This window comes from Mizuhopecten yessoensis, unplaced genomic scaffold, assembly GCF_002113885.1.
Source record: "Mizuhopecten yessoensis strain PY_sf001 unplaced genomic scaffold, ASM211388v2 scaffold10745, whole genome shotgun sequence".
Taxonomy (NCBI): Eukaryota; Metazoa; Mollusca; class Bivalvia; order Pectinida; family Pectinidae; genus Mizuhopecten; species Mizuhopecten yessoensis.
Window position 1 is genome coordinate 193,090 of NW_018408700.1, and position 10,000 is coordinate 203,089.

General features: G+C 36.8%; 1 protein-coding gene across 19 annotated transcripts in view; it reads left to right on the forward strand.

The window, feature by feature from the left end:
* The window catches only part of LOC110462068 (vinculin-like), a 66,663-nt gene that overhangs the window by 4,771 nt on the left and 51,892 nt on the right, over positions 1 to 10,000 (forward strand). The window lies entirely within an intron of this gene.

The window sequence follows — 10,000 nt, forward strand, 5'->3', positions numbered from 1 at the left end:
GCAAGTTAATTCCCCATAAAATAGCACCTTTGTAGTTGCATGATACCAAGGCTTCATGTGAGAAAGTAAAGCTTGTCTAGATGATACAGACACCCAACGTCCCAGATAAGTATCCAGGCTGTCCATTACGTACCCCATACCTGCCTGGAGGGAGGGCTACTTCTGCTGTCACCTGTATGGCCATTATCTACAGTGAAATTCTCGTTACAGGTGTGTGATACATGAGATAGAATGTTAGTACACCTGTACTGAGTTATTACCTCCACTGTCTTAGCTGTGAATATTAATACTTCATCATATAGCCACTTTTACACTTCATGTCATACAATAATTATTCAAAATGTTAAATTGGAATGATGTTGTTTCAAAAACAAATTCAACCAGGAATATATTTAGTTCTATAGGGTCATTATCAAACTCGACCAGAAGTTATAGAGAAAGGCTCACCAATGATAGGTATATGTGATTATTACAACTAACTCCATTAGTTCTAACCTTGACCATATACCAGGTACTACTGTTGGTAATTGTTACAGCTGTTAATCCAGCCTTCTAATTGTTCCCGGCTGAGGTAGATTTTGTTGTGAAATGGCTGGATTACATGGACAGTTTTCTACCGGGGAAACAAATCCACCTAGATATTCAGGCCTGCTGTATTATATGGAGACAACCGGATTAGTAGTGGCTGGATCACCACTCTTAGGTCGTTAAAAAAAGGGTTATTGGGCTTTAATATACAAACCTGACCATTTCAGGGATAATTCAAGAAAGGACCTTGGGGCCCTGATCATGAAGGGCCTTTAAAATTGAAATCGCCTTGTCCTATTTCTATTCCTTTCTCAATCAAGTTTTCAGGGGATATTAAAGCATACATGCCATAACTTTCCTGTGCAAAATAGTGAGATCAGTGATTATTTTTAGTGAGATTTGTCCAAAAATAGTGAGATCAGTGAATATTTTTAGTGAGATTTGGTCAAAAAATTGTGATTTTTTCTCTGAATTCGTGACAAAGCAAGGTCAGTCTGTCTTTGCAGCTGTTTAAGAAGGACGGTTTCCTCCATGTCTGGGTAACTAGAAGTCCTACATGGATTACAGTTACATCAGTGATGCATAGGTTATTAACACCATAGGGTTGCTGTGTGAATTCATGTTGCCTATGCTGAATTTCGCCTTGATTGCTGCTTCAGTCCCATGGTTAAGAGGAAAAAGTCTTATCCTTATATTAGGTTAAGACAGACTTTTAGCCAGGATGTCAAGTGTCTCTTTCCAAATTGTTGATATTATAACTAATTTTACAAAACAGTCTATCAAAATTGATCTACAATAGTAAGGTTATATATTGGAATGTTGCCTGTCAAAATAGGTCCCTTTAAGAAAACTGTCTTGTCAAAAAGACAGGTGGACAGGTGGCTGGCTAAAAGCCTGGGTTAAGAAGAATTATTTTCTTGTGTTACATAGTTTATTTACTTGTTTACATGCATCAACCATGCAACTGGTCATGGATGCCAAATTTAAAACCTACATTTAGCTTCAGTCACTTGGTTAAGAAGAAATGGTCTGATAAATATATCAAGCTAAAAATGTGTTGCATCAACATAGATCTTGTACCCAAATCATTGATGTGGTTAGAGTTGCTCCACTTATTGCATGTTGTGGATGCCAATTTGACCTACATTTTACAGTACGTGTGTGACTAGTGGTTAAGATGAAATTGTCTCACCACACATGAGATGAAAGTACTATTGTGATGATGGAAACTGTTTTAATGCTGTCATAACTAAATGTGTGTGTCAGTCATCATTTTACGACATTAAATATACTTTTAACGTTTTCACGATTGCTTTATAAGTTTCGTTAGAATGAATTGTGGCATGCTCTACCTTTCACAGTTATTCTATTGTAACTGAGTACCTCATCAATGTCTACCGGGGGGGGGNTCAACACAAATGGCCCCTCAAAATTTAACATTGATGAAGAATTTCTGAAAATGGTGCATGTTCTCAGCACCTTGGATACATGTCCCTGAATTATCAAGTTGTGGGAATTTCTTTAATAGTAAACTTAAACATCCTAAATAAACAAAGTAGATTGGAGGAAGGAATGTACATAGCATTTCATATACATGTACCTCCTTGTGTAGTTATAATGATTCCCATCTCAAAAGTTTCAGTTTTTGTTTGTGGTAATGGTTCAAATATTCTCTCCCAATTCAAAGGCTTTACGGTAAATGTAGCACATTTAGGTACACTTATTGAGTGTTGGCATCCTTCACTGTACACAGCTGCACACATATTTTATGGAGACTGCTCGAACTCTCTACCACAGGGTGAATCCTCAAGCTACAGACATACTGAGCCTCTTAATGTCAAATTTCATCTGTACACACCACCTAGCTACACTCCTATACACTGAATCAGTCCGGTAACTTGCAAATACTCCAGGTAGGCAAAATATGTAACAGATTTCTACTTTCACGAGAATGTGCAAAAGGCTTACTTTCAAGGCTATAAAAGCAAAGGTGTATTTTTAATCCTCTGGTCGGCAGTTTATACAATGTGTACTACCTTGCTATGTGAAATATGTGTAGGGCACACTGTGACACACCTGGGCAAATTAGGAAAGGCTTCCAGGTGAATTTCTCACCTGGAAATTGATATCCATGTAAATAAATAATTCAAATATTCTTGACCTTAAAGTTCAGAGTGAATGAAATTGCTTTTTGAAGGGTACAAGATTTCTTACCATACACCAATGTAAGGGTCTATATTTACATAGGCTACATCACATTTCTATTGATTGGGTCAACTTTTCTGTAGTGGGAAATAATTTTTTCATTAGTGTCTCACACCATAAATTTTCTATTAAGTTGACAGTCGAGGGAGTGGGTGAATTTATTTCACGCAGGTATCACTTTCATCTTAGATTAGAAATCCTTGTCACACTAATTAGTTGATTGATGTTCATGAAAAGAAATCAGATGCTTAATGTTTTAATTAGACAAAGGAATGAGATGTTAACACTATTTGGGATGGGAATGATTAGGTGGCATACTCCCTGTATTTATGGGCTGAAGTCCTCAGGGTTTCGTCTGAAGCATGTAAAATGTGTATACCTGTGGTTGCTGGAATGTAGATGATCAGATATTATGCACAATTTTCGTCATTCCTTTATCATCAAAGTGGGTAAAGGATCATGAATCAAGTCAATTAATCATAATGTAGAAAATTAAGGCATAGCGGTAGAGATGTGTGTGAACGTTACCCTGTCAATGATAGCTACACCCAGAATTCAGCTGTAGCAACCTCAGTATGATATTATCTTAGTAGGAATTCTAATGTCAATGTGTTTCTGATTTTGAAAGTAAGAAAGTAACTGTACCATTACTTACAATGCTTATAAGTGAACAATAATGAAGCTAACATAGTTATTTGGTAAGCGAATATACTAGGGGTATTGGTTTTGTTTTACCAGGAATATTTGTACCTGGGGTATTGGTGCTCCTTTACCGGTGATATTGGTGCTCCTTTGCCGGCGATATTGGTGCTCCTTTACCAGTGATATTGGTGCTCCTTTACTCAGGGATTTGCTATATCCCTCTCACAAAATTCCAGAAGAGGTTATAAAGACTATCAAAAAAAGACAGTTTTCTCCCACCCTTCACGGGGGTGTCTCCCGTTTTAGCCGGAAAAGATCAGCTCGTCAACCACTAGGGGGAGATAGCCTTGTACCGATTAGCACATGTTCAATTGTGACGTCATTAAAATGTGTCACTGGTTAATGTGACGTCGTCAAAAGTGGATGACGATATTCCTGCCGCACATGTGTTTTTGTTTACAAACATGGCAGACTATATATATATGTAGCTACTGTCGGTGGAGTTGTGACTGAAATAATATGATGGGAGAAAAATAATCATCCCCTACCTTGAGGGTGTAACAGAGAAATCTTCAACCCTCGGGGTGATTTATTTGGTTGTCTAACCCTCGAGTTGGATATTTATCTGTCAAATCCTCCAGGTTGGGGATGATTCTATTATTCCATAAGACCTTATTTTTGTTGTCCATGCAGACACCCTGAGTGTTTGATTACGTTTTGCAGTAAGGGGTGGGGGTGGGGGGTGNTGTCATACACTGACAGTATTGTTACAGACAGTTGGTGTAAGCCTGGTATACAGATAAGACAAATTAGCCTGTCAGAGATAGGCTAACCTGATCTAAACCATAGCCACACTCCCACCGACAACTGGATATAGACCTGAAATCCACAGAAATAGAGAGACAGCCTGGTGGAATCCACGACTGCTTTTGTTATAGAATTGTTTGAGTAGTGTCAATTTTAGTTGATAAAGTTAACTTATAGCAATTCAATATTCTATTTTAACCCCACTTGATAAAATATATCCTATCTTAATAATGAAACAGGAAAACTGGTGTCGGTCATGAATACATTGTGCTCCATATTATACATATTTTCCTAGTGTAATCACCTAGTAAGTTTGACTCCGATTAAACAACATAATGTTACATTTATATGTACAGTTAACTCATTCATCCCTGTAGACACATTTGAACTCTTCCAATTCAAATGTTGGAATAGTTCATTATGAAATTTCAGGGGTGAATGAGTCAAAAACAAATAATGTTTTACAATACATTACTTGTTTAGAACTGTATTGGTGAGTCAACACAAGTCAAGCAATTTGGCTAGCATGCTGAACCAGTTTAACTTAGTTTACAGAAGTGGATGTGTGATTTTGCAATGAAAAACAATTGAATGATAAGTCATCACAACATTTTAATAATTATTCGATGATATCTAAATGATAGCTAGGTAATTGGTGTAACAACATTGAATTAATTCCTATCTTAAGGCTAGCATAAATATCATTTACTGCTTGGAGGATTACTAGACACAACCTCAACCCTTGGAGTGAGCTCATTCAATTTACCTGCAGTTATCCTCCATAATGATAAGTGATGATATATTAAATTGAATAAATTCTGGTCTCTGAGACAACATCCTGCACATGCTTTAAGATGGAGTTGTTCCCATCAATGGTACCTACACCTATTTTTGCAATCAAGAAAGATTGAAATATGACTAATGACATCTACATATTTACCACACCTAGCTACATACCCATAACAGATATAGAGGGATTTCTGGGCTTCAGGAACGCCCCACCCCCAAGGACTGGTAGCGTTTTGTACCCCACCTGACCCCTACATTTGTATCCCCACTTGGTCCCAGTCGCCACCACACACAGTCATTGGTACACACTTGTTGCACTGGCTGAATACCCAGTGTTGATGTCAATTATGTGTGGTACACATAGAGAATAAAAAGCTTAGATCATGAATGAGGAAAAGGTCTCCTTCTGTGTAAGTTTATCTATACACAGGCTTGATTGCCAACTGTAAAACATTCCTATAGTATGTACAGCTGTGGGCTTACAGATAGCACATTATTCATCTTAGTACCGCATATAACCAAATTAGTCCCCCTCCAGTACTGCAGGATAGGAGTAGCAGGATCTATCTTCTGTTCCATAAGTTTCTTCAAGGCATAATCCCCAAGTCCTTTATTACATCTCCTTAAGTTGCAAAATTTGGTATACATTGTACATGTACATTTTGGAATGGCAAAGTGTTGTGCAACAGAAAGGGATCACTGTGACCTATATTATTGAGTTTTGGTCATAACTACTCAAACATCTTGTCTGGGAAATATCTTCTTTCATTTTCATCTGTATCTGGAGTAAACAAATTTGTTGCACCAATAAAGAGGAAAAAATAGTAATTTGATATATTAATATGCATACCAGATGGTAATTTTTGGATAGATTTTTAAGGAATAATAATATGGTGTTTTAGGAGAGAAATAAAGTGGATTAAATGGTAATTTTGGAACAGAAATGTAGAAAAATGACATTGATTTAGAGATAGTACATAAACTTAGGGACAAATATGGTAATTTTTGGACAGTAGTTTAAGGATACTATAGTAACGGACAAGGAAAACTAATCAGCTCAGGAGGATACTGTTATATATGTCTAAACCAGGAAATCACAACTTTAGCTGCATAGAGTTTCCTGTCACAATATTTACCCCCTCACCACTACCACAGCAACACTGCAGCCTGTCAAGTTATGAAGTACTTAGAAGCTACATACTGAGACAGACTGCGGCATCGATTCAGAGACAAGGGAGGGGGTTAACATGTATAGAGACAAGGGAGTCGGTTAACATGTTTATATCATGGTCGTGTGTGCAGTGTTGTATGTTGTTGCCAAACCCTTTTCGTATCATAGCCTACAATTCTTTGTTGCTGACTCAGGATGGTGATTAAACACAGCATTCACCATTACTGGTATAATGACGCAGATTCTATCTGCAAGTTGTCAGAATGGAGTACATGTATATGTTAATTATTATGAGCCAGGTATAATATATAAATGTAGAATATATTTGTTAATTTTCAGTCATCTTCTAATCTAAAAAGACTTATAGTTAGGCCCTCTATAAGGTTTGCGCCTCTTCTGTCCGTGAGCCAAACAGTAATATAAGAACATCAGCGTGTCACTCTGTCCAGGGTATATCTCACACACTCTCTTACCTACCACTGCCAAAGTTTGTATGCGAATACATCTAAGAATGGGGAAGTGTATCTAATATAATTATCTTGATTATACGAAAACTGGGTCTAAAAATTGGGTCCAAAGTATTGCCTACGTTCTTAAATGACCTTACATGTTAGTAGGACGTTAAACATAATAAAACCAAACCACACCAAACCAATGTATAATTGCCTACAATTGCCAAATTGCATTATGGAAACATTGGCTTTTGTATATATATATATACATGTACAATGCAAACACTTCCGATTTGATGAAAACATTACGTAGCACTCAGATATATCTCATATTGAAATATTGGGCAACTGTCAGATAAAAAGTAAGGATTTCGAAAACACAAATCAGAATCTTACAAGTGATTGACTTGTATTTAAAAAACATATTTAACAACCTCACAACTGACACTAAAAACACCTGACCACTGGTCTGACAAAAACCCAAAACAGTCCTGCTCAAAAATTATTTCATCTTATAATTTATAAGTCTTTGCTATATTCATGGTAACTATGCAACATGCATACACAAAATAATTGGAAGTCTTGGGAATGATTGAATACATACTATACCTATATTTTAGCTTATAATAACGAGCCATCAATGCAAAGTAGCTTCTTTCTACCTATAAAAGCCCATTTCTGTGTCTTCGCCAATGGCGTTCACCAAACATGCATCCATTCACGATGTTCTGTAACTAATTTCTGCCATTACGCATCCATTAAACCATGAATGCTGTGGTATATACTTCCAAAATCTCAAATGTAGGAATTAAATTGTCTTTTTTTCATGTCTTCATCATGTACCATTTTATCACATGCATATGTTCTCAAACGTAAATAGTCACTAAATAATGATGAACCGACTACTCTATCAGCTGTTGACTAACGGGCTAGTACTGGGACAATTTAGTCCTTCAATGTATCAAAATGGTTTAAAAAATGTAGAAATGACAGTAGATGTTCTTACTTGGTATATAGATATCTTGACTCATATTATATCTGCATGATCTCCATGAAAGCTGTGTTTGCCAATTGCTAGAGTTAAGATGTTGACCTTTGGTATTTGTATCCTGAAATTTAATCTTAATCGTGGTAATGAGACAATAAATATGGCCATGCCCTTGTACAATCCCTGATTGTGAGGAGATGAGGGATACACAGTCTATAGACCCCCTATCTATTGTAATTTGTTAGTAGTGGGATACACAGTCTAAAGAACCCCTATCTATTGTAATTTGTTAGTAGTGGGATACACATGTCTAAAGAACCCCTATCTATTATAATTTGTTAGTAGTGGGATACACAGTCTAAAGAACCCCTATCTATTATAATTTGTTAGTAGTGGGATACACAGTCTAAAGAACCCCTATCTATTATAATTTGTTAGGAGTGGGAAACACAGTCTATAGACCCCCTATCTATTGTAATTTTTTAGGAGTGACTTTGGAATCTATCTTACTTAAAGACTTCACATTCCTTAGAACTAATTAGTTACTTATCCAAGTTGTATGTATAGACTGAAAGCAGAATGTTAGACAGAGATAAAGAGTGGCAGAGTCTGTCTATAGAGTGGGGAGACATGGGGAGGCTACTTATAAATGGGGCACCTGTTCTATGGCTTACTATTAGAGATACATTATCTATAATACTATATTGGTAATGGACATTTCTTGCACCCCTGTTAACAAGGAATGCACTGCAGAGTACAGTTTCTGGGTCAGACTGAATATAAAGGGTTTTAAATGGTAGGAGTAGTTAATGGAAAAGTGATTGTAAATTTCTTCATTTCATCTTGATAGCTTATAACTTGAGTTACCCTATCTGCATCAAGTCGAATATCAAATAGGTGCCTAATTTTCTGTTAAATCTAGCCTGGATTATCAATTTTCAACCATCACAGAGATATAAATATATGTACGTTGAATAATCCCTGCATCAGCCATAGGTGATATGCTGTACACTGTATTTTGGTCTCCATGACCATTACATTTTGGTTATTCAAAGCATATGTATGCATATTGGCTAACAAGAGAAAACTTATTTAGTTCACACACAAAAAAAAGTTGTTTTGCACTCAAATTCCCTCTGAATTACGTCTGTCCCAAAAGTTTGTCCGGAGCTTATTCTTCTATATTACTTTACCTGGAGTTACCAGATTTGGTATGCAAGTACATCTGGGATGGTGGAGTGTCAAGTACTAAAAGTAGGTCACTGTGACCTGTGCTTGACCTTTCACATTATCCTTTTTAAAAATTTGTCTTCAGCATATCTTCTGTACTATTTCACTTTAAATAAACAGATTTGGTATGCTAGTATGTCTTGGCTGGCAGAGTGCGGGGATTAAAGAACTTTGTCACTGTGAACTACATCCTAAAATTGGTGTATAGCTTGGTAAATAATGAAATCATTACTACTTGGGGAATATGGATGGCCTTTCAATCCTTTGCCTTGTTAGTGATGTTTTCTATATACAGAAACAGGAGGAAAAGGACAATAACTTGAACAATTTTGACCTTTATAGACGTCTGTTGGGGACGTAAGTACAAAACCTTCAAATGACATCTCTGCAACTTAGTGGTGAATTTTCACCGACATTTCACAAAAAGGTCTATAGGTGATAAAGATCTGAATGTGTACTCAGGAAAAAGCTGAGCCCCAAAACAGGACGGGTCACACGAGTGCAAAACATTAAAATTTGAATTTTGAATTTCAATGGCGTTTCATACAATGCTTATAAACTATAAGTGCAAGCTGGTAACTTGTGATACATGTATCAGTGGTCATTCCAAAGACACCATCATGTTAGCACTTCCCGCTATTTGACAGGGCTTAGAAAGTGTACGCCATGTGGTAGAAGTTACTGTAAACATATAGGTACTTCCTGTGATTCAATACTGAGTTGTTCCTATGATTTCATCCATGTTAGAAATCTTTATACTGTATAGTCATATCAAGTTTAGGGAATATTTCTGATTTTCTTTTCAAGTGCATAGTCACCTGTAGGTGGCAGGGTCATATATTGAATGGAATGTGAGGATTGAGTAAACTTGCTTGATGGTTGACTTTAGGGGCAATGGTGTAAAGATGTCATGTGAGTAATATTTAAAATGTGGTTTTATAGCCAAGCCATACATCTTTAAGATTTTTGGAGTTCCTTGTGGGTTTTTTTCGTATTTATTAGCTACAGTTTGATATGGGAACAGATTTAGCACAATCAGGGGCAGTCATACTGTTCATACTGCTGACACTGACCTCCAGCTGGGGGTCATGCAGAATGAACCATCCTGGCCAGTTATTATTATAGGAGAAGGTTTCAGTGTCTGGGACTTAAAGCCAAGCCCCCCCCCCCCCCCCCCCCTTTTCCCCT